This window comes from Bufo bufo, chromosome 3 (assembly GCF_905171765.1).
Source record: "Bufo bufo chromosome 3, aBufBuf1.1, whole genome shotgun sequence".
In the NCBI taxonomy this organism is placed as follows: Eukaryota; Metazoa; Chordata; class Amphibia; order Anura; family Bufonidae; genus Bufo; species Bufo bufo.
In genome coordinates, this window is record NC_053391.1 from 637531272 (window position 1) to 637556954 (window position 25683).

At 43.4% G+C, this 25683-nt stretch overlaps 1 protein-coding gene across 1 annotated transcript in view; it reads right to left on the reverse strand.

Moving 5' to 3' along the window:
* The window catches only part of WASF3 (WASP family member 3), an 82027-nt gene that overhangs the window by 24755 nt on the left and 31589 nt on the right, over positions 1-25683 (reverse strand). The window contains exon 2 of the mRNA XM_040426177.1: positions 21628-21689. The gene's annotated coding sequence lies outside the window, so the exon portion shown is untranslated. The remainder of the gene's footprint in view (positions 1-21627; positions 21690-25683) is intronic.

Here is a 25683-nt window from a genome sequence, read left to right on the forward strand (position 1 = left end):
GACTGTATGATGGAGGGGCTGAGGAATTCTAATTTCTGAGGACAGTAAATGGAGGAATATAACTACAGGGGGCATTATAAATACTGGGGGCACTTCAAATTCCCAGAGCCTGGAGATCATCAGATAGTCCCCTTAGGATCACTTGGGTTAATGCTTTGGATTCTCTAGCACGTCTAGAGGAGCTGGAAGCCGAAGATCAAGGTCTTGGAGTTGCTCACTCTAAACAATGGGAGGCCTGGTACCAGTTCCGTACATCAGCAGGTTTCTCGGGTTGGTTGTCCTCAGGATCTACCACTTAAAATATTCTGTCCAGTCTGACTGCAGTCATATCTTGTATGGACTGCCAGTTCAATCTCATTCCCCCCCCCTCCCTCCTTACCCTTCCCCCTGGATCCCTTGTCTTGTCTTCCCCTGTTCTACTTCATCCATCTAATATTGATGTTTGATAACTCTTTTTTCTATGTACTGACTTGATATGTACTATTGTAATGCCCACATAATACATATACTCAAATGTAACTAGCTCATACTGTATGTTTTCAAATGTATATGGTTTTTCAATAAAAACAAATTGAACCATAAATACTGGGGGCACTTCAGGGCAAGCATTATAATAGTAGGGGGCATTATAAATACTTGGGGCAATGTGGGGGCATTTTATATCCAGGGGACATTAGGCATTCTTATTACTACTGGGGGCTCTATAGGAGGGACTTCTAGATCCACATTATTTCTACTAAGAGCACAATGGGGGCCTTATTACTACTGAGGGGTCTGTAGAGAGCTTTATTGCCACTAGGGAAACAATAGGTGGGGCCTTAATTCTACTGGGGGCTCTGTTAGGGCATCATTAATACTGGAGGGCTCTTCTACTAATGGAGGCACTCTTCTGGAGCGTTATCACTGTTAGGGAACTGTAGGGGGCAGTATTACTAATGAGGGCATTCTAGAAGGGAATTACTATTGGTGGGACTATGAGGAGTACTATTACTATGGGGGCACTCATTTTTCTTCAGGAAAGTATTTGGGGGTAGAGAAAAGTGAGGACGCTAAGATGTCTGTGTGTCACACTCTGCAGAGACGAGGCGCGGCTGAGAGAAGTTGCCCGGACCGAATGGAGATGATGACAGAGAAGATCTACAATCAGAGGAGACGTCACCTGGGAGGCACTGGATGTGACAGGTATGTGCTGCTGTATAGCAAGTACAGCAAAATGTCTTCAGTGCTAGTGTTTCTGGGGGTGGGGGAGTTTGGTGGACTTAGAGAATTGGGCCATATGCATTGGGGCTTTGGCCCCGGATCTTTTGAGAAGACCCTAGCAACGCCCCGGGTCTGACTTAACACCCCACCAATCATCTGTTTGAAGGGGTGCAGCACTTCTGCAAGCACTGCAGCCTCTTCAATGTTTACTGCACATCCTGAAGGAGATTACAGCTTTGTCCTGTTTGCTTGGAAGAAACTGTAATAGCCATGCACAGTCACTACTATGTAAAGGGGCGTCTAGGAAATACTGAAGAGGCTGCAGTGCTCGAAAAACGCTGCAGCCTCCGCCAAACAGCTGATCGGCAGGGATGCTGGTGGCCTATAAAAGGTTTGGTCATCAATGATGTTAGGCTGGAATAACGCAAATCATTTTCTACATAACAAGTTTCATTTATAAATGCTGAACACCCCTTAAAGGGGTTGTCCGGGAATAATTACTTTTTATGTAATGCCCACAGATTCATACTTACCTACTCCACACTGCATCTGGTGAGTCCATATTCTGGTCCAAAGAGTGTTTACATCCAGCACTGCATGGGCATTAGATAAAAAGTAATTATTCCCAGAAAAACCCTTAAAGCAAGCTTTACAGAAAAATGTTATTAGAAGAGCTGTAACCAGCAAAGTAATAAAATGCGAGATCAGTGGACTGGCAGTAAACTTTACAGATATTTGGGAGTCTCACTCCTGAGTCCAAACCACAACTTCCCTTTCCCCGTCAACTTTACTGACAGCATCGCACTTTTGAGCTTTCTGTCTATGGATGTACTTATTGTTGGACCATTGAAAAAAAAAAAAAAGTCAAGCTGCCCCCTGGAAACCTCTGGATGCCAAATTCTGTCCATCCCTGGCCAAAATAGGTCAGGGATGTAAAACCATGACAGGCGGAATTCGTCAGTTTCCACCACAGAAGTTTGCTGTATATCACTAAGATAACTTTCTGAGTGGTGCGGGTCCTGATGCTGCCACTGATTGCAAAAGCTGCACTGTGGCCCATTTAAGGGTGCCTTCACACGCTGCTGCAGCATGGGAAGGCCCCCCTAGCGGGATCTCTTGCGCAGGTGCAAGAGGTGTATAATAGTCCCAATCATTTAAATCGAGCTGTTCCTTGAACATGACCATTGCAATGCATAGGGAGAAATCTGCATCACTGTGATTTGGAGTTTGTTCACACGCACTGCAAATTTGCAGTCATGGATTTTCGTGCAGCAAGTCTGCAGTGTTGCACAGTACCAGCCAAGTGGGTGAGATTTTAAGAACTCACATCCACACGCTACATAAAAAAATCTGCACTGTAAATTGATCTGCGGTGAGAAATTTTAATTTAGTGTCAATTTATGCTGCAGATCCCCCCAGCGGATTTCACTCAGTGAGAGGGTAAAGTCTACGGCCAATGCCACAGTGAAAACTGCATGAAATACTGAATCATGAATATTTACATATTCATGAATCAGCTACAAAATCCACAGCAGACCTTCCCTCTGTATTTTCCATCACGTGTGGGTGTGGACGTACCCTTAAAGTGACATCAGTGGCAGTTGTTTTCCACAGCATCTAAAACGTACCCTAAGAAATAAACACTACCACAAGGAATTCTACCTTCCAGGTTACATTAACACCATCTACACTAAATAATGATTGACCTACTGCTCACTTGCCTAGGTATTGTGTGTGTGCCCTCCCTAGCATAGGCCCACCTCCTAGATTTTAGCAGGGTTCTTCACTCTAGACCCCCTATTTGCAAACAAACTCAAGAGCTGCCTGGTAACTTGGCCACTCTCCTTCTCCAAGCACCAACTAGATTAAAGTATTAAGGAAAGAAGATGCTGACGTGTTAATCCTCTTCTTTTAGACACTCAGACTGAACTTCCACAGATCCAGATGGTTCACAAGGGGGTCTCTTGAAGATGGGAGCTACACTGTGTATACCTTGGGTGCCAGCTGTCTATGATACCAAGTAGCTCTTCCGCATCAAATACACAAATGGCTTTATTGGGATTACAAAAAAAAAAAAAAGCTTCTCTAATTCCGATCAAGCCATAGTTAAAAAAAGATCTTGAGCTGGAAAGCAGCTAATAATAACTAAAGTACTTAGTGAAGGCTGCTAGACAATGGTCCTTAAAATCTGCTATATAGTCTGTTCCTTGAAAATGGTTGGTAAGTAATTTACCATGTCTATGAGAACTTTTTGGGCCTATGGGAAATTGTAATCAAGAATGGACAACTTAATGCTGACTTTGGAGAGCAGGCAGACCACACCTGATGTTTCATTTTTTTTTTTTTGAGACATCAACAGAAAACCCTGAATGGGTTGGCAATGGCATGGCAACCTGACTCCTGGGTTGTGGCTAGATGGGTCTACTTTATGATCAAAAATTCAATAACTAAGAAACATACACCTCCGTAGTCTCCATATGGACCTTGGCTTCAACTCTGAAGACAACAGAATATTCTGCAGCCACAGGGGAATTGTACTGTTTTATTCGGTGGGCTGCTATATTTGGATCTCAACTGAGGGTCCACGGCTGGGTTATACTACTGTGATACAATAATGCTAAGAATGTCTGGTCTATTGAAATTTATAAAAAATGATAACTATTAAAAAGGATGTTGTTGTCATTTTGCCAATTTTATTCTGAAGCTATATGACAAGACTTCTTCCCATTCCTAGCCATTAAACAATAGCCAATGTAAGAAGGTACAAGGAATCATCGTGGATGATAGGTACGTGTCACCGAGGTTCCTGGCCTAGGTGGAGTAAGAGGCAGTTTTATGTGTCAGCAGCAGTTGCTGTTTGACACCTTGGTGCTTAGAATGGCTGTATAGCTGATCCGGGACGGCTCTTACTGGGAGTAGTCAAAGTGCTGGGTGGGTGACTACTCCTCATATTCCAGGCCGGGTTTTGCCAGGCATAAAACCAGCGAGCACTGCCAGGTGCAGAGGATTACCTCCGTCTGACAGTGGAGCTCAGGAGGTCTGTGTGCTGGTATCTGAGGCCTGTGCTGGGCTGGAGAACTTAGACCCGTATGTCAGGGGAACAGGCCGTCTAAAGCCTCTGTTTGAACTTTGAGGCAGAACTGGCACCACTATGACTTTTGTTATGTTAACTTGCCATTGGGTGTAAAGTAACACAAACACTGCAAAAGTGACGTTTTGTTTTTGGCATCATGTGTGAATAAACACTGAAGTTTGAATTATAAACTTGTATTTTGCCTTTGTACTGCGCCCGCTTATCCTAACTACCAGAGCGAATCCCCACACCAGGAACAGAAATACTCTGTCCCCTTCATAGAGGTTAATAACAAGTTAAATTTTACCAGTAGTCTCAATGACACACGTATGAAAATTAGGTCCCCCTGGATCTTATATCACTGGAAGGATCTGGACTAGAGGTCCAGATTGCTGGCACCTGTACCAAGTTATATGTAACTTTCTTCATTTCCAAATCCTTTTGTTTTAGTTACGTGCATACAACCTCATTTGATTCCTTTCCTGTGTACACACCACCAAGGAGTGTCTGTCTTGCCTTTTCAGGGTGATGCCTTATTGCTCCCATCTAGCATTCCTACCCACTAATACCAAATAACACAGCTCATGTAATTTAGGCTACTTTCACACTCACGTTTTGGGCGGATCCGTCATGGATCTGCAAAAATGGATCCGTTACAATAATACAACCGCATGCATCAGTCATGAACGGATCCGTTTGTTTTATCTGTAACATAGCCAAGACGGATCCACCATGAACTCCACTGAAAGTCAATGGGAGACGGATCCGTTTTCTATTGTGCCAGATTGTGTCAGAGAAAACGGATCCGTCCCCATTGACTTACATTGTGTGCCAAGACGGATCAGTTTGGCTCAGTTTCGTCAAATGGACAGCAAAACGCTGCAAGCAGCGTTTTGGTGTCCGCCCCCAAAGAGGAATGGTGATGGAACGGAGGCAAACTGATGTATTCTGAGCGGATCCTTTTCCATTCAGAATGCATTAGGGCAAAACGGATCAGTTTTGGACAGCTTCTGAGAGCCCATGACGGAACTCACAAATGGAAAGCCAAAACAAGAGTGTGAAAGTAGATATATATATATATATATATATATATATATAGCATCAAAGGACGAGGCAGCACTCCAAATGAGGTGAAAGAATGATGGATCTTTTATTCTCCTTGCAACGTTTCGACCGCATTGAGCGGTTGAAACGTTGCAAGGGGAATAAAAGATCCACCATTCTTTCACCTCATTTGGAGTGCTGCCTCGTCCTTTGATGCTATACTTACGATAGCCGTGTGAGCCTGCGGCTGTGAGAATTACCTGCACCCACTTTCACTGGTCTTGTGCTGCTGTGGCCTCTTTTTGTTTTTTATATAAATATAAATATATATATATATATATATAAAAATATAAACAGAAAGGAAAGAAGCAGCACACAAAAAAAAGGAACAAACGGGTGCAAAAATATCCTCCTAAGAGACCTGCGACCAAGATCTCATGTATAGATAATAGAGCAAAAGAAGGCAGCACTCCAGATAATGATGAAAAAGTGGACGGTTTATTCACTCGTCAGCAACGTTTCAGCTCTCTCTATGGAGCCTTTTTCCAGCTGGAAAAAGGCTCCATAGAGAGAGCTGAAACGTTGCTGATGAGTGAATAAACCGTCCAATTTTTCATCATTATCTGGAGTGCTGCCTTCTTTTGCTCTAATATATATATATATATATATATATATATATATATATATATATATATATATATATACACACACACACACACACACACACACACACACACAGACGAGCAAAAGTGTAACAATGTTTTGAACTTTTGACTTTCAGGCTCCATATCTCACCATCTACTATAGCTTAGAACGTGAGACTCCCATCATTTTATAGACAATCATCTTGGCTATCTCATACATAAATTGGACTAGCAACTATTTAGCATATGATTAGTTATGCAGATTCTTGTCATGTAACTGTGATGTTACCATTTTGCTCCTAAAATTCTACATTTTGTAAATCCACCTTTGGCTTTCAACACTGCCTGAATCCTTCTGGGCATGCTTGAATCTGATCGACAGCATGTCTCGAGTGAAATCTGTTCCTAGGTCTCTTTCTACACATTCCCAATGTTGGGGCATACTGGTCGGCTTAGGCTACTTTCACACTAGCGTTTTGGCTTTCAGTTTCCGACATCCGTCATAGACTCTCAGAAGCGGTCCAAAACGGATTAGTTTTGCCCTTATGCATTCTGAATGGAAAAGGATCCGCTCAGAATGCATCAGTTTGCCTCCGATCAGTCTCCATTCCGCTCTGGAGGCGGACACCGAAACGCTGCATGCATCGTTTTTTTCTGTCCACCATGTGGTACGGAGCAAGACAGATCTGTTCTGGCACACAATGTAAGTCAGGACGGATCAGTCTTCTCTGACACAATGGAAAACGAATCTGTCCCCCATTGACTTACAATGGTGTTCATGACGCATCCGTCATGACTATAGAAGACATAATACAACAGAATCCATTCATGACGGATGCATGTGGTTGTATTATTGTAACCGAAGTGTTTTTGCAGATCCATGACGGCCCCGCAAAAAACGCTAATGTGAAAGTAAACTTACTTGGGTACAAATACGGCTTTTTCTTCAACTCTACTTACAAGTATAGACTTCACAGCGGTGGCTCACTCTGGGCGAGATTGTGAAATAGGTGCTGCTAACCCAGATTAGAGGGACACCCACCCTCCAGTAATGGGTATTAGTATAAAAGCTAAAAGTTATGGGCGAGCACACTGCATTTGGACTTGTAAAATTTTATAAAATGTAATTAAAATCACAAAATTTATAAATGGACACGTGTGCAAAATGGTAAGAACTATGGGTATAAAAAGGGCGACATAGTGTTCCAGCAGGACAACAATCCAAAGAATTGAGATTAGCGAAGAAATGGTTCAACGACAATGAAGTAGAGAAGCTGGATTGGCCTCCCCACAGTCCCCAGTCCACAACCTAAATCGAACACTTGTAAGAACAATATACAATAAAATGCAATTAAATACAATGGAAATCTTGAGCAGATCTACCGAAATCTCCATACACACATCAGTATAATTATATTTATTACATATTATATGACCCAAAGTAGAAAATTAGAATAATCACATTTGAGTAAATTTAGCCAACTAAGAGAGGCCATAGGCCTAACTAACTGGGACAAAGTCCTCAAAAATAAAAATACAGCCACAAAATGGGATATCTTTAAAAAACATCCTAAAATCTCATTGTGAGAGGTACATACCGTATGGGAATAAAAGGTTAAGGAACAAAAAGAAACCAATGTGGATAAACAGAACTGTAAAGAAAGCATATAAAACACTAAAACAGGAGGGTAGCACGGAAGCACTGAAAAACTATAAGGAAAAAAACAGAACATGTAAAAAACAAATAAAAGCGGCCAAACTAGAGACTGAGAGATTAATTGCCAAAGAGAGTAAAACTAACCCTAAGGGCTCTTTCACACCTGCGTTCTTTTCTTCCGGCATAGAGTTCCGTCATCGGGGCTCTATGCCGGAAGAATCCTGATCAGTTTTATCCTAATGCATTCTGAATGGAGTGAAATCCGTTCAGGATGCATCAGGATGTCTTCAGTTCCGGAACGGAACGTTTTTTGGCCGGAGAAAATACCGCAGCATGCTGCGCTTTTTGCTCCGGCCAAAAATCCTGAAGACTTGCCGCAAGGCCGGATCCGGAATTAATGCCCATTGAAAGGCATTGATCCGGATCCGGCCTTAAGCTAAAGGTCGTTTCGGCGCATTACCGGATCCGACGTTTAGCTTTTTCTGAATGGTTACCATGGCTGCCGGGACGCTAAAGTCCTGGCAGCCATGGTAAAGTGTAGCGGGGAGCGGGGGAGCAGCATACTTACCGTCCGTGCGGCTCCCGGGGCGCTCCAGAGTGACGTCAGGGCGCCCCAAGCGCATGGATCACGTGATCGCATGGACACGTCATCCATGCGCATGGGGCGCTCTTACGTCATTCTGGAGCGCCCCGGGGAGCCGCACGGACTGTAAGTATACCGCTCCCCCGCTCCTACTATGGCAACCAGGACTTTAATAGCGTCCTGGCTGCCATAGTAACACTGAAAGCATTTTGAAGACGGATCCGTCTTCAAATGCTTTCAGTACACTTGCGTTTTTCCGGATGTGGGGTGTAATTCCGGCAAGTGGAGTACACGCCGGATCCGGACAACGCAAGTGTGAAAGAGGCCTAAAATGTTCTTCAATTATATAAATGTTAAAAAGTATAAATCTGAAGGTGTCGGCCCTTTAAAGAGTAATGAGGGGGGATTCGCAGAGAGCGACGAGGAGAAAGCAAAGCTGTTAAATATTTTTTTTCTCCAGTGTATTCACTGAGGAATATAAACTGTCAGATGAAATGCTGAATGTTGAAATAAATTTGCCATTAAAAGTGTCCTGTCTGACCCAGGAAGAAGTACAACAGCGACTTAAAAAGATCAAAATAGACAAATCGCCAGGACCGGATGGCATACACCCCCGTATCCTAAGGGAATTAAGTAATGTCATAGCCAGACCCTTATTTCTGATATTTGCGGACTCTATACTGACAGGGAATGTCCCACAGGATTGGCGCATGGCAAATGTGGTGCCAATATTCAAAAAGGGTCCTAAAACAGAGCCTGGAAACTATAGGCCGGTAAGTTTAACATCTGTTGTGGGTAAACTGTTTTAAGGTTTTCTGAGAGATGCTATGTTAGAGCATCTTAAAGGAAATAAGCAAGTAACGCCATATCAGCATGGCTTCGTGAGGGATCGGTCATGTCAAACTAATTTAATCAGTTTCTATGAGGAGGTAAGTTCTAGACTTGACAGCGGCGAATCAATGGATGTCGTATATCTGGACTTCTCCAAAGCATTTGACACTGTACCACATAAAAGGTTAGTAGTATATAAAATGAGAATGCTCGGACTGGGAGAAAACGTCTGTAAGTGGGTAAGTAACTGGCTCAGTGATAGAAAACAGAGGGTGGTTATTAACGGTACACACTCAGATTGGGTCACTGTCACTAGTGAAGTACCTCAGGGGTCAGTATTGGGCCCTATTCTCTTCAATATATTTATTAATGATCTTGTAGAAGGCTTGCATAGTAAAATATCAATTTTCGCAGATGACACTAAACTGTGTAAAGTAATTAACACTGAAAAGGACAGTATACTACTACAGAGCGATCTGGAGAGACTGGAGGCTTGGGCAGATAAGTGGTAGATGAGGTTTAACACTGACAAAATGTAAGGTTATGCACATGGGAAGAAATAATGCAAGTCACCCGTACATACTAAATGATAAAACACTTGGTAACACTGACATGGAAAAGGATCTAGGAATTTTATTAAACAGCAAACTAAGCTGCAAAAAACAGTGTCAGGCAGCTGCTGCCAAGGCCAATAAGATAATGGGTTGCATCAAAAGGGGCATAGATGCTCGTGATGAGAACATATTCCTACTACTTTACAAATCATTAGTCAGACCACACATGGAGTACTGTGTACAGTTCTGGGCTCCAGTGAACAAGGCAGACATAGCAGAGCTGGAGAGTGTCCAGAGGTGGCCAACTAAAGTAATAACTGGAATGGGGCAACTACAGTACCCTGAAAGATTATCAAAATTAGGGTTATTCACGTTAGAAAAAAGACGACTGAGGGGAGATCTAATTACTATGTATAAATATATCAGGGGTCAGTACAGAGATCTATCCCATCAGCTATTTATCCCCAGGACTGTGACTGTGACGAGGGGACATCCTCTGCGTCTGGAGGAAAGAAGGTTTGTACACAAACATAGAAGAGGATTCTTTACGGTAAGAGCAGTGAGACTATGGAACTCTCTGCCTGAGGAGGTGGTGATGGTGAGTACAATAAAGGAATTCAAGAGGGGCCTGGATGTATTTCTGGAGCGTAATATTACAGGCTATGGCTACTAGAGAGGGGTCGTCGATCCAGGGAGTTAGCCTGATTGGAGTCGGGAAGGAATTTTTTATTCCCCTAAAGTGAGGAAAATTGGCTTCTACCTCAGTTTTTTTTTTGCCTTCCTCTGGATCAACTTGCAGGATAACAGGCCGAACTGGATGGACAAATGTCTTTTTTCGGCCTTATGTACTATGTTATGTACTATGTTACTATGAGTAAATGATCCGCGATTATTTATTCTTGTATTTTATCACATTTATTTAGGTGTCTAAATTTTAACATTTTATCAATTTTATATTATAACAATTGTAACGAATGTATCGAATACACTTCAAAGAAATAATTTATAATAATCACTGCTATATGAAACTGCAGGTACTACATACTATAAGTATGGGTATATGTTCAACTTTAAAATCAAATAACTCAGACATGCAATTCAAAATAGGAATTCTGTTCATACAAGAAGTTGAGAAAGATGAAAGGAACATACAGCACAAAAAACGCACATGTACAAAAAAGACGCACAGAAAACGCATAAGTCTTGTCTAAGAAGGAAATCCAGTGATCCACATTTTGGTGCCATCTACGAAATAAAAGGCGGAGGCAAACAGGTGATGCGGTACCACTGATGAAGGGAAGGAGAGTTCCCGAAACGCACCTGGCCTGGATCGCACACCTGTAAAGAGGCACCTCCGCATCTACAAGCATGGCCATGCTGTAAAATCGGAATGAAGGACTGTTGATAAGATCTGAACTAAGATCGACAAATTCAAAATATCTCTACCTTCCTATTATATCGGAGCAAAGTTGAAATCCCGCCCGAATTCCCACGAGATCTCGGGTAAGTTGGCTGGAGGAGGAAGTAGCGAGACGCCGGCTGAGTCCCGCGCTGCTCGATCCTCGCTGAAGTAAGACACCAACAGTAAGGAAGGTAAGAAGATTCAATCCACGAATATAACAGCCAACATTTGGCACGGGACTGAAATTAGTGCAATAGCCATTAGATTGTACTAGTGCACAATAGTTGTGAAGTGACAGTATTACTGGAGATTTTTATACAGCAGGATTTGTACGACAAATTTTACCTACCTATCTGCTTGTCTGTATTTCAACTGGAACTGAACAACGGCAGAGCACTTTACCATAGTGCAGTGAGCCAGGCACCGCAACGTGTATTATACAAATAAGGAACTACTCCTATTAACGTATTTAATCCCCGTGAATTTCCACTGTATTTAATTGCATTTTATTGTATATTGTTCTTACAAGTGTTCGATTAGGTTGTGGACTGGGGACTGTGGGGAGGCCAATCCAGCTTCTCTACTTCATTGTCATTGAACCATTTCTTCGCTAATCTCAATTCTTGGATTGTTGTCCTGCTGGAACACTATGTTGTCCTTTTTATACCCATAGTACTCGAGTGTACGAAGTAACTTGTCTTGTAGGATACTCACATATAGCTCAGCATTGAGACCACCATCGATCCTGGTCATGTACCCAATGCCTTTGGCTGTGAAACAACCCTATATCATCAGGCTTCCTCCACCGAAATTGACAGTTCCTTCAATTTCTCGATCCGTTAGCCCCCTTTTCCCTTGTTTCATCCAGACCCATTTGCACCCATAAGTGCCCAGTCTGTTGAATTTCATCTCATTACTCTAAATCACCTGTTTCCAATCTTCTACTGTCCATTATTCATACTTTTTTGCAAACTCAAGCCGACGCTTCTTATTACGATATCGATAAATCGAGGCTTCTTCACCTTTTTTCAGGCCACCATTCTAGACTTGTAATGTGCATCGCACGGTGCTTGCATGGACATCTGTGATCTCAATATTACGAAGCATACGAGCCACCTCCACTGCAGTGTTTGTCGCACCAGAACTGATAGAACTTTAGATGAGCCAAATTGTTGACTCCGATATTTTGCCTGGACATCCACCTCTTGGCTTTGGAATGGATGTATGGACTCCATTTCTTATTCTTCCAAATGTCAAGTCACTCACATGATGATGCAGTTTGGCAATTTTCTTGGCCGAGATACCGCTATCGATGAGCTGGATGATGCCGTTTCTCTTTTCTTGGGAAATCTTCTTCATGGCTGCTCCTGATTTGAACCAGTGACCTTTCGCTTGGGAATCAACCTAATAACACACTGAGCTTTGAGGAAATGTGAGAATAGGTTGTTACCCTTTTGATTATATATAATATAATATATTCCCGTTTGCTTTGTGGTGGGTGACAGATCTGAAATAAAACTCACGTTGGACACCGTACAGAACTCATTAACATATTGTATAATGAGGTCCATAAGGGTCTGTTGCATGTCTCTCACATATTTGCCAAGAAGATAATCTGGCTGGCTCACCAACTGCTTTCAAATAAAGTTACTTGGGAGTCACATAAGCCTTCTTAGCCAATCAATAAGTGGTGAACAAGTGGTGAACCCTTTACAACTCCTTGAAATTAGTTTGGTGGCAGTCAGTAACTGTTATCGCTTAGAAGAGGTCCGTCTAGACCAGGGCTGGCCAACCTGCGGCTCTGCAGCTGTTGTAAAACTACAACTCCTACCATGCCCTGCTGTAGGCTGATAGCTGTAGGCAGACTTGGCATGATGGGAGTTGTCGTTTTGTAACAGCTGGAGAGCCGCAAGTTGTCAATCTCTGGTCTAGACAAAATCCCCTTCAAACTAAAGAACAGTTGGCAATTAAATTCACTTGAATTGGGTACACAAAGGACATGTGAACCATGGTCATGATGTCAATGGGCAAAGAAGAAGCCGTAGCTCTCTCCTGAGTGCCGCAACCCCCCCCCCCATGCCCACAGATCAAAACTGATGACCAATCTTGAGGATAGGTTATCAACACTTAGGTCCCTGAAAACCCTTTGAATCTGCTCATTATGAAGAAGCATGAAAGTATACAGTATAAACCAGACCAGTCTGCAACAGCAACACAGCTCAGTGTATGATGCCATTGACAAGCACATGGGAAGCGCTGGGTCAGGCAGGTGCCTATATGATGTGCTGGTAAGTGCCCGTTACCATGGCGACGATGGGAGGAAAGGACTACAAATTATTGCTTTGGTTCAATGGCGCACACCTGTTAGCAAGAACACTTTACAATGATTTCAGCAGCTTGAAAATAACAGCAACAAATGCCAGGAAAAAACTGCATACAGTATAAAACTTGGAAGACAGAGCTATATCCATAATTCAGATAAAGAGTTTGAGAAGAAAGCACTGCCATGAGCGCCCAGGGCAAGAAAAGACAAAAAGCAGCCTAAATTCCATATCCTACAGATGAGAAGACAGCACGGTACGGATCATGTCTGCAAAGCATTTCCATAATAAATGCAAACAAATGCGTTATATGCAAGGCTGTCAGGTCACCGCCATCGAAGAACTGTATTACTTCATAATCTCTTTCTTACAATCTATACCTTACAGGGGTCTTCTGATGAAAGCCGGGGCCCCCCCAAGCTGCTACGGATGCTACATAAAGTCCAGTACAGCTCAGACGTAGTACACAGCCATGAAACGCCAGCGTGCACGACCCCTCTGACCAAATAAAAATCGATGCATGGAAAATTAGAATTCACGAAGAGACATAAATGTGAAGGCTATGTTCATCTTTGCAACAATTTCGTTTTTCTCTTTTTTTTTTGCCCCAACGCATAAAAAAAATAAAAATGAAACAATTCTGTAAAGTCTGGTCCACAAACATTCTGTTAACTAAATTAAATTAGGTCCATAGCTCTTAAGCGTGCCTTTCTGAAAAAACGGGCATAAAAAACAGCCCCCTTGAATTGTATAGTATGAGGGTTGTAGGGCAGTAAAAATGGACAAAATAGAACATGCCATATTTTGACAGCCGGTATTCATGGTCCATTAAAAAAAACGGACATGTGAGTATAACCTTTGGGGGGAGATTTATCAAGACTGGCGCTTTCTGCACTGCCGGAGGATGCCGTAGATTTCATTGGAAGGTTAGTAAAAAGTAGGGGATAGATAGAAGAAAGCATGATTGCGAGATTACATTGCACAGGATTTGTTTGTGGCCTGTTTCTATGGAGACACATAGGTCTTGTTTTGAGCTGTAGACAGAAAGCAAAATCTGAATATTAGGTCCCGATTGACGGCGTATTTTGTAAATGCAAAATCCGCCAAGTATTCTGCGGCAGAAACCACTTTGACAAAAAGAAAAATGAGAGAGGGTTGATAACCCAAAAAATTTCCCTATACAGGGTCACCCTTGTTAAGATAAAACATAAAAACTTTTACTATTTATGCTAAAAGCAAATACAAGTATGATCCAAACTATCGGGGTACCGCTATCACTCTATTATTGTGTAAAGATCACATCTATCATCTGATATTGGGGAGAAGTGTTTGCTTAAAGTGCACATGAAATTCTGTGGGGGGCGGGAGGGTTAATCCACCAGTGTTTTGGGGCGAATCTGTAGGTATCCAGATTACCCAATACGTCCTAGTGGTCCTAGTGTGGTCTGGCTGCAGGCTACTTATTAGATTCTTCCATAGTAGCAGAGGAGCATTCGATTTTGTGATTGCTCGCTTTTGTCAGCAGTCATACATAGGTGAGGAGATTGACCTCTTCCACTCCTAAAAACTCCCCTTACTCCTTTCTTACACCCCTAAACGGGGAAGGAGTGCGGGGCAGAGGGTACGTTCAGACCACACATACACACTCCTATCAGAACCTAGGTGTGGAGAGAGACCTCTTTCACTGCTAGGATCTCTCCTTCCTCTTTTCTTACACCCCTAAGCAGGGGAAAGAGAAGGGGGAGAAAGCACACTAGAGTTGCCCACACACAAACACTTCTATCAAGAGGTAGATTCTGTAGGTCTGTTAGTTAACAAGCACTATCCCGTGTTAGAGGTAGAATAGCGGTCCCCTGCCTAAAAAAAGGTACCAGTGACCAAACCCTCCCTACATGTTTCACCAGTGTACTGGCTTCATCAGGGGACTTCGGTTTCTGCCGTGGTTTTTCAATGTGAATTTTGCAGACCCTGTTGCGGTTTAGCCCCTGTTGCAGTTTAGCCCAACCGAATGGAGATCCGTTTCAGGGATGAATCTCACAAACGGTTCAAAACGTATCAGTTCAGCCCCAATGCATTCTGAATGGATAAGGATCCGTTTAGAATGCATCAGTTTGGCTCCGTTCCGCCTCCATTCCGCTCTGGAGGCGGACACCAAAATGCTGCTTGCAGAGTTTTGGAGTCCGCCTGGCGATGCAGAGCCAAACGGATCTGTCCTGACTTACAATGTAAGTCAATGGGGACACAATATGGTGCAGTTGAAAACTGAACCGTCCCCCATTGACCAGATGGATCTGCACCTAACGCAAGTGTAAAAGTAGCCTAAACCGCAAGCAGGCACCCGCTATAGTGTCAAGCGGCATCCATATGGACACTGCGCCAAGAAAGGTCATGTCCTTTCTTGACGTGGTCACGGAATCCATGACAAATTCCGTCAGATAAAGACCCTGTGTGAACAGAGCCTTCAAATAATTTCACGAAGATCAAACCTCCTCAAATCCCACAAAATACATGGTACTTACCTTCGACGTTATGCTCCGTTCCTCACTGCTGTGGTATATGCTTCCTGGATCAATGATGTGCCGACTATAATGGAGATTAATTACTGCCGCTGTATGTTACATCACCAAGCCCAAACATATCATACAGATGTACCTCCTCCTGCATCCTGACCAGTCTGTGCTGGAGCTGTGAACCTAGTGCCAAGGGCAGGATCGAAACCCATCCTGGGAGAACAAGCAATTCTTTACAAAAGCACGCTCACCTGCTTTGGATCTCCATTCAAGTACATTCTAAGTTGACGAGTCAAAAGAATAAAAAGAAAATCAAAAAAAGAAAACAGACAGTTCTCCTGAATTATTAACTACTATAGTGTAAAATAATTTATGAGCTATCCGGAAACATCAATCAAGGTTTCTTGAGAAAGGGGAGGGGATCAGAAGAACATGACAGGACCACTCTCCTATGAAAGGTCTTCAGATTCTACTACACAAATCTTATAGGGCTGTATTAACATACAGATCTGTTGCAGAAATCGTTTCCATTCATGTGAACGATGCGGTTTCGCCAAGCACATGGGATGCTGCCAGCTCCATCCAGATGAATGGCGCAGTTACAGAAATTTCTGCAACAAATTAGTGCCCTGTGAATTCACTATAACAGATCTGCGGATATTTTCAAACCACACTGAATTTGAGAATCTCTTATATTTTCCAGTGCCAATATTAAAGGAGGTTGGCCACCTTTTGGGGTTTGTTTTAGTTTTTTGGGCAACCCCCCACCCCCACCCCCGGCAGACCTGCAAAGCGAAGCATACTTAACTGCTCCCCAGCACTAGGTCCCGGCTCCTTCGCTCACCGGCCTTTGCTGTCTCACTTGGGTTACCTGTTCTCAACATCCGCTTTGACCAACCAAGGGGTTATCCATGAAGAGTATTACTATACAAAGAATATTACTGCAATACGAATATATGTAGGTTTTTATGTGCATTGTATTTTTCCTCTCTGATCGCGCCCCATGCTGTCTATCCTTCCGGTTCACCTTCTCCTGCATTCAGAGGTGGAGAGACATGCTCAGTAGCTTCCCTGCTCCCTTCCTCATATTAGTGCTGGCATAGCGATCTTACACAGAAGCAGATGAAACGGTCCAGACACCTTTCATTCATTCATCCCCACTTCTAGATTCATAGACCCATAGCTAGACAGCGGAAAAAGAAATTTTGGAAGGGGCATTAATCAAAGTGCTATATATTATTTATTTAACTCTCAGATATAGCTCTGACCAGGGGCATTGCTAGGGTCTCAAAAGATCCAGGGCCCAAGCCCCAATGTATATGGCCCAGTTCTCTAAGTTGTTTCCCCCTCCCCCACACACCACATTTTTCTGTACTTGCTATACAGCAGCACATACCTCTCACATCCAGGGCCTCCAGGTGACGTCTCCTCCGATGTAGATCTTCTGTCATCATCTTCTCCATTTGGTCTGGATATCTCTGCAGAATATGACACACAGACATCTTAGCTTCCTCCCTTTTTTTATCATCATCCCCCAACCTGGAGTCCCCACGGTGTTATCATGTGCTTGCTGTGCTCCCCAATACCCCCAAATACTATCCTGAAGAAAAAAATTGTGCCCCCCATAGTAATAGTGCTCATCATAGTCCCACCAATAGTAATTCCCTTCTAGAATGCCCTCATTAGTAATACTGCCCCCTACAGTGATAACGCTCCCCAAGGATGCCTCCATTAGTAGAAGAGCCCTCCAGTATTAATAATGGCCTCACAGAGCCCCCAGTAGAAATAAGGCCCCCCTACTGTTCCCCCAGTGGTAATAAAGCTCTCTACAGACCCCTCAGTAGTAATAAGCTCTTAGTAGAAATAAGGCAGATCTATAAGTCCCCTTATAGAGCCCCCAGTAGTAATAAGAATGCCTATAATGTCCCCTGGATTTATAATACCCCTACAGTGCCCCCAGTATTTATACTGCCCCCTACTGTTATAATGCTCACCTGAAGTTCCCCCAGTATTTATAATGCCCCCTGTAGTTATATTCCTCCCTCCACCACACAGTCCCATGTAAATAACATCACCCCCTCCCTTTAGCCCCTCCAATATATAGTCCCATGTAAATAACATCACCCCCTCCCCAGCCGCCTCCAACATGCAATCCCATGTCAACACCGTCCCCTCAAAACTCTGTCCCATGTAAGTAACATCATTCTACCCCACCAGCCACCTTCAACATACAGTCCCATGTAAATAACATCACTGCTTCCCCCAGCCCCCTCCGACATACAGTACTATGTAAATAACATCACTCCCTCCCACAGCCGCCTTCAACATACAGTACCATGTAAATAACATCACTCCCTCCCACATCCGCCATAAACATACAGACTTATGTCAATAACATCACTCCCTCCCCCAGCCCCCTCCAACATACAGTACAGACCAAAAGTTTGGACACACCTTCTCATTCAAAGAGTTTTCTTTATTTTCATGACTATGAATCAACACATGTGGAATTATATACATAAACAAGTGTGAAACAACAGAAAATATGTCATTCTAGGTTCTTCAAAGTAGCCACCTTTTGCTTTAATTACTGCTTTGCACACTCTTGGCATTCTCTTGATGAGCTTCAAGAGGTAGTCCCCTGAAATGGTTTTCACTTCACAGGTGTGCCCTGTCAGGTTTAATAAGTGGGATTTCTTGCCTTATAAATGGGGTTGGGACCATCAGTTGCGTTGAGGAGAAGTCAGGTGGATACACAGCTGATAGTCCTACTGAATAGACTGTTAGAATTGGTATTATGGCAAGAAAAAAGCAGCTAAGTAAAGAAAAACTAGTGGCCATCATTACTTTAAGAAATTAAGTTCGGTCAGTCAGCCGAAAAAATTGGGAAAACTTTGAAAGTAAGGGCAATTTGACCATGAAGGAGAGTGATGGGGTGCTGCTCCAGATGACCTGGCCTCCACATTCACCGGACCTGAACCCAATCGAGATGGTTTGGGGTGAGCTGGACCGCAGAGTGAAGGCAAAAGGGCCAACAAGTGCTAAGCATCTCTGGGAACTCCTACAAGACTGTTGGAAGACCATTTCAGGGGACTACCTCTTGAAGCTCATCAAGAGAATGCCAAGAGTGTGCAAAGCAGTAATCAAAGCAAAAGGTGGCTACTTTGAAGAACCTAGAATATGACATATTTTCAGTTGTTTCACACTTGTTTGTTATGTATATAATTCCACATGTATTAATTCATAGTTTTGATGCCTTCATAGTCATGAAAATAAAGAAAACTCTTTGAATGAGAAGGTGTGTCCAAACTTTTGGTCTGTATTGTACATCCCATGTAAATAACTTTCCTCCCTTCAGCCCTAACATACAGTCCCAGTTAAATAACCACAACTCTCAGCATTGCTCTTCCTTCTCCCTTCACTTACCTCTCCTCATGTAGTAGACATCACCACAGCTTCTTCCCCCAGGACTTCTCCTCTTCACTGCCGTCCTCTCCTGCACTGGTCACATGATGGTGACATCATAGCAGGTCCTTCTCAACCACTGCCTGTTTTACTGGTCACATGTCCTTCAGCTCTTCCAGTGCCTTAGATTCAATTGTATTGCTGTCCTGAGGACGGCAATGCAGTTGTATCTAGCAGGCAGGCAGGACATTCGGGGCCTGGGACAAAACATTAGGGCCCCAGACCCCGAATGTTTTAACCTAGCAACTCCCCTGGCTCTGACATTCTGCAGCGCTTTACAGACATTATCATCACTTACTGTCTCCAGTGGAGCTCACAATCTAAGTTTCCTATCAGTTTATCTTTGGAATGTGGGAGAAAGCTGGAGCACCCGGTAGAAACCCACGCAAACACTGAACAGAGCAGAACATACAAACTCCATGCAGATGTTGTCCTTGGTCCGTTTCAAACCGAGGACCCCAGCACTGCAGAGCACCAGTGCTAACCACTGAGCTGCCCAAATATTATGGGAATCGCTGGGGCTGTGCATGAAAAAGAGCTGCCTGCAGAGCATTACTGGTGTTACTTTATACCAATCCTCTGCATTGGTGGAGGGGAGTATTGGTTCTTTTATGTTTTTAAGACACTCTGACCATGATGCCACCAATTATTGTTTAAATAGACAACCCTTTTAACACTCCCATTGTATCCCTTCAATTAAAGGGCATTTCCAATGATCTAGGCACAAAAACATTACAGGAAACAGTCAAAGTCTCCAAAATAAAATTACTATAGTTGCCCGTTGTCAAGTCTAACGCACCCAACTCTACATAAGCTGCACACTGCATTAATGTCTGTGAAAGGAGGTATGACAGATCCATCTGTATAGACCTATATTGCTGGTTCGTCTGTTTGCCTTCATTTCGCTGGATTTCCTGCCCGTATGCCCCTGTTCGTGTGTTTCCCCAAATACCGATTGGAACTACTGAACGGACGGCCACCCAGGAGAAGAGTGTGCTGCTAGTTAACCCAAATGGCCTCATTGTTCACAAAGGACTTAAACTAACTTGAACTCCTGGTCTAATGCGTGCCATTTTGGGATGTTAAATGTCTGTGTATTGAAAAGGGTTGTGACATTGTATGTTTAAATGGTGATGTCTGTTCTGTTGTCCCCACGTGTGTATTGTGGTTTCCCTCTGTCTTGAGAGATAATGGGATTACTCCTCGGGTCTCAGGGCAGAGAGGAGGAGACCATGATGCATTGTGGGGGATGTATTGTCTCTGTAGTGCTGCATGTCTGCCCTGTGTCAGTCTCCAGTCTGGTCCCCTAGGGGCGTGTCCACCAGATGGAGACCTGCATAAATACGGGTGGGTAGCCCTCAATAAAATTGATTCCTGTTTGACTTTCAAGACGGAGCTTGGTCTCGTTTGTGGAGGGATTTATTATTGGGACAGCGCTTTCGTATATTGCTAGCTGTGGAAGGAGTTCGACTGAATTGCTGATCGGGAGTTGCCACTTCGTATGCTCCATTCGGGAGTTTGGCGATCGGCTGGATTAAAAACTGCATTTCTGGAGAAAGGGGCTTATTCACTAAACGGCGGCTTCATCTACCTGGCGGTGAGTGTCGTAACAGGAGGTTTCCACCGCAAACTGTAACCTCCTCCCTCCGTTATCTCACCAACGAACTATATCACCCAGCATGCCGGGTATGTCTCCAGAGAGCCATCAATGTCTATATATTATTCAGCGTGTGCTTTCAATACTCATATGCATTATTTATGTGCTTTGTACGTTCAGCCAGGGTCCCTTTATAAATGTATTCCTATTTACGGGATTTTACATTCACCCACTGTTTGGACTTACCTTCCAGCTAGAGGAATAGATCCAGTCAGCCATGTTTCAGCACAGGGAGAAGGACAGAAGGTTGGTCTCACAGTGATTGACTGCCAGAGTGAGCAGACAGAGAGTGGAGAAAACAACTTCTCACAGCTAGGGCACATTAACATGTTCAGGATTCGCACCAAAATCTTCAACAAATCTACTAACATTCCACATCCAATGCAAGTAAATCATGAATAGAGGCGCTAGACAGGTCTGACTGAGCTCTGCTGTGGGCCCAGCAGGTGTGATCAACATCAGCTCTCTACACAAATAGAAATTGTGCAAGCTCACCAAGGACAAGTCTTGGCCCTCAAAAAGCAGAAGCCATGGGGACATTGACAGATTCATCAAAAAGACAAGAGAAAAGGACAAGATGGCGCCTGGAAAAAAACCTGCATCCTCCTGCTGGTGAAGTTGGTGACTCAGAGGGAGAAGGAGAGAGAGAGAGATGGAAGGACACAAAAAAACACAACAGAACTTACCGATCTCCAGATCTTTTATGAGGGAGATTTTGGCAGAGGTCGTTGATCCTTTGAAACGTGACCTGAAGGACATAAAGCAAGACCTCAGGCAAGTGGGCGGGTTGAGACACTATAGACAAACCAAGTGGCAATAGTAGACATCAACATGGCTATATCTCACAACTTAGGGTACTTTCACACTTGCGGCAGGACGGATCCGACATGCAGTCAATGGGGACGGAGCGGCGGTCCAGCGGCACGGCAAAATAGCGGCAGGACGGATCCGACATGGTGAACAGCATGTCGGATCCGTCCTGCCGCAAGTGTGAAAGTAGCCTTAGATCATTCATTACCCTGCATCTATTTATTTCTTTTAAAACTCGTTTTATTGAAATATAACAAGCAAAGATTGGCATGTTGCATACATTATACTGATACACTACATACTCAGTCACATTATTACATATGGATCCACTGGTAAGTCACATATTGATCTCTTCAGATTACAACTTCAAATCTCATTAATGTCAATTAACAATAAAGGAGGTACAACAGCAGAGTATTAGGAGTCATCTCTTTTGTGTTGTCTACAGGATACATATGTTCAAAAATGGTTTTACTCTGTAAAATGCATATGTATTGAAGATACCGTCAATGGCGAGGAACACCATGATCCCCAAACCTTCTCAAATTTCTGAGGACATTTTCTATGGGAGAACATAATTTTTTCCCAGGGTATTATTTGATTTACCAAGGCCTTCCATTGAGTGACCGTAGGCGGCCTGTCTGCCATCCACCAGAGAGCAACTGCCTTCCTAGCCATGAAGAGAGTCTCCCTCAGAAAAATACAGTCATAGTGTGATATCGCCTCATTATCAACTACTCTCAAGAGACACTTTTTAGGGCACAACTCTAGGACAACTGGGATCATAGTGGATAGTACTGTCACCACATCCCTCCAAAAATTCTGAACATAGTTACATTCCCACATCAGGTGCCCAAAGCCTGCATCTGGTTGTGCACACCTGTGACACCCGCTATGTGACAATCTGCCCATCTTATATAGTCTGACCGGAGTGAGGTAGCTCCTATGAAGTATAAATAATTGTATAAGTCTATTGTTAAGGGAGGGTGATACCCCTGACGGGGCGTCTAATGACTCATTCCACTCTTTAGTGAGGTTTGGGATGCACTCCCTCCACCTAGGCTCCGCCAGCAGAGTTTGAGCTCATTTTGAGATTCAAGAGATGTGTATATAAGGCCGATATCATGCCCCTGGGGCCTTGGCTTTTAAGAATGCCGATGAGCGGGTAGTTTGAAATGGATTTCTTCAGGGACCTCAGATGCGCCTGAAGTGCATGGCGCAACTGTGAGTATGAAGCTGAGTAAAGGAGAACAGGATCCCATTCTCATATAGATCTTTCAGCGTAAGTACTCCATACCCTTGCCAAATACCCTTCCCCTTGCACTGCATCAACATTGGTAGCGATGGATTATCCCATAATGGCATCTCATCTGGGAGGTCAGCATATTGTTGAAGCTTTGCAGCCTTCCAGACCTGATGTGCTTATTTATGGATAGGCAGGGGATGTCCAGAGATTGCTGTTAAGTCTTCCAATACAGGCCACAGACTAGAAAGCTGCAAACAATATTGTAGGTAATACTCTGAGTTAGGGAGCTCTGCATGTGAAACCCACGATGCCAAGTACCTCAATTGCCCGGCTAGAAAGTACAGAAGAGCTGCCCCCCCCCCTGTTGCCAGCATCTCTGCAGGGTCCCCAGTGTTCATGAGTGTTCAAGTAGATACAAAGCTTTAGGCATTAGTATCATTTTGATTAAGTTTAGTCTCCCCATGATAGATAAAGGTAGAGTCTTCCAGGACTTGAATTTATCTACAAAATGAGCCTCTAAGGGAATTATGTTTCGGTCAAGAGAAAGGCATGGGTCCCTTGTAATGATAACTCCCAGGTATTTGAACTGATCAACTACCATAAGGTTATGGAATACAGAAGGTCATCCTGCAGACCACAGGGGCATAAGGGCCGACTTGGTCCAATTTATACGCATACCTGAATAAAAACCAAAGTGCTCAATAATTTCTATTACCCTTGGCAACGTTGACTCTACTTCATCTATCTATAATTAGGTCATCTATCCTCTCTTCCCTATTATCCAAGGAGACCCCCTTAATCAACGGGTCCCGTCAGATTCTAAGAGCCAGATGTTCTATGGCTAGCGCAAATAATAGGGGTGATAATGGACACCCCTGTCTAGTTTCTCTGTTCAAAGGAGATGTCGGGGATAAGGACACATTAATTAGAATGTTAGCAGTAGGTTTAGCATATATTATAGAAATCCACCATATAAATACTGGGCCAAAGCCAAAGCTTTCTAAAGCTTACAATAAATAAGGCCACTCAACCGAGGCAAACGCTTTGGCCGTATCTAAAGCTGCTAGAGCCCACCTTTTATTACCTGCGTAGCCCTGCGTAGCCAGCCCTCTTTGCGTGACAACCTGCGCTCTTCGTATGTTACTGGAGGTGGATTGGCCTGGGATGAAGCCCGACTGGTTTTCATGTATTATGGAAGTTATTACCTTATTTACCGTAACTTGTTTGCCAAAATTTTAGTTAGTATTTTATAATCCAAATTTAATAAGGATATGGGGCGATACGACCCACACTCCAAGGGAGGTTTGTCCGGTTTTAACAGTATAACGATAGAGGCTTCATATAATGAATCAGGGAGGAAACCAATCTCCAGGGATTTAGAATACACTCTAAGCAACTGAGGTCCAAGTATGTCTATGTATTTAGAGTAGACCTCCAGTGGAATCCCGTCCGGGCCTGGGGATTTGCCTGAGGCTAGCTTTTTAACAGCCTCCTCGATCTCTTCAAGTGTAATTTCCCAGGGCGACTCAGGGGCTTAGGTATCCAGGGTATGAGCCGTCCTACCATCCAGGTCCGCTCATACGGTGAGGAGTTAGGGCTAGGTATAGGGATGCATTAGGAGGTGACCTGCTCCTTTATCCTTGTGTTCAGGCCTAGTTGCTTTCCTTATCCCCCAGTCATCGTACGGTGGGGGGTTTTCCCCACTCCCCACCGTGACAATTGAACTAAAAGGTCTCCTCAGATCAGAATCACTTGGTGCTTAAATGAAACCCCGCTCAGCAACCCAGATCATAAAAAGTACTGTATATAATGAGTACATTAGAAGAATATTTCCAAATGAGTGAAAACCCCTCCCTCTCCTCTAGTATAATTTAGGATGCTCATAAAGCCAACGTAGGGGGTGATTTACCACAATTTCCCTTGGTTCCTATGTAAAGAAACTGTAATTATAGACTACTACATAAAAAACATCTGACACCTGATATGCTACCGCGTCTAGAACACCTTACAGCAGAACTTAAGAATTTATTTAATGCACGAGCAGCTAAGCTTTATCTGTCTTCACAATTCCACTATTACACCCATGGTGATAATATTTTTGAAATTTATAGTCAGATTTAACGGAGGCCCCTCTCCTATACACTCCATTAAATCTGCTTTAACCTACTAAATGGATAGCAGATCAATTTGGCTCATTCTATCACCACCTGTACAATATTAAAGAAAAGCCTTTTCCTCAAGAAACACAGTCCCTGAATCTCCCTTCCCTAACAGAAGAACAATCTTCCACTCTACTTCAACCATTCACCCTTGAAAGAACTAGTAGATGCCTCTGCTCCTCATAAGAGTCCAGGCCATGTATACCTTTGGGGGCATTTTTTTTAGAATTGCACTTTACTCATTTTGGGCTAAGAGTCACTTTATCAATTAGTCTTTATTAAAAATTTTGAGCCGTTCTGTCACAAAGGGTTAACTGTTTTTCTAGCTGTCCTACTTTCACTTTGTGCCAATCATCTAATAACCCTTCTCTCTAGATTACTAAGAGGTCATAAACACATATTTAAGTCACATTCTTATCAGTAAGATCAGAACTGAGCTTCAATGGGTTATTATAATGTCAGAGAGCAGAGATAAGGAGCCCATTAGCTCCCTGCCTGACGGAAAAGAGAGAAGATTAAGATCCTGT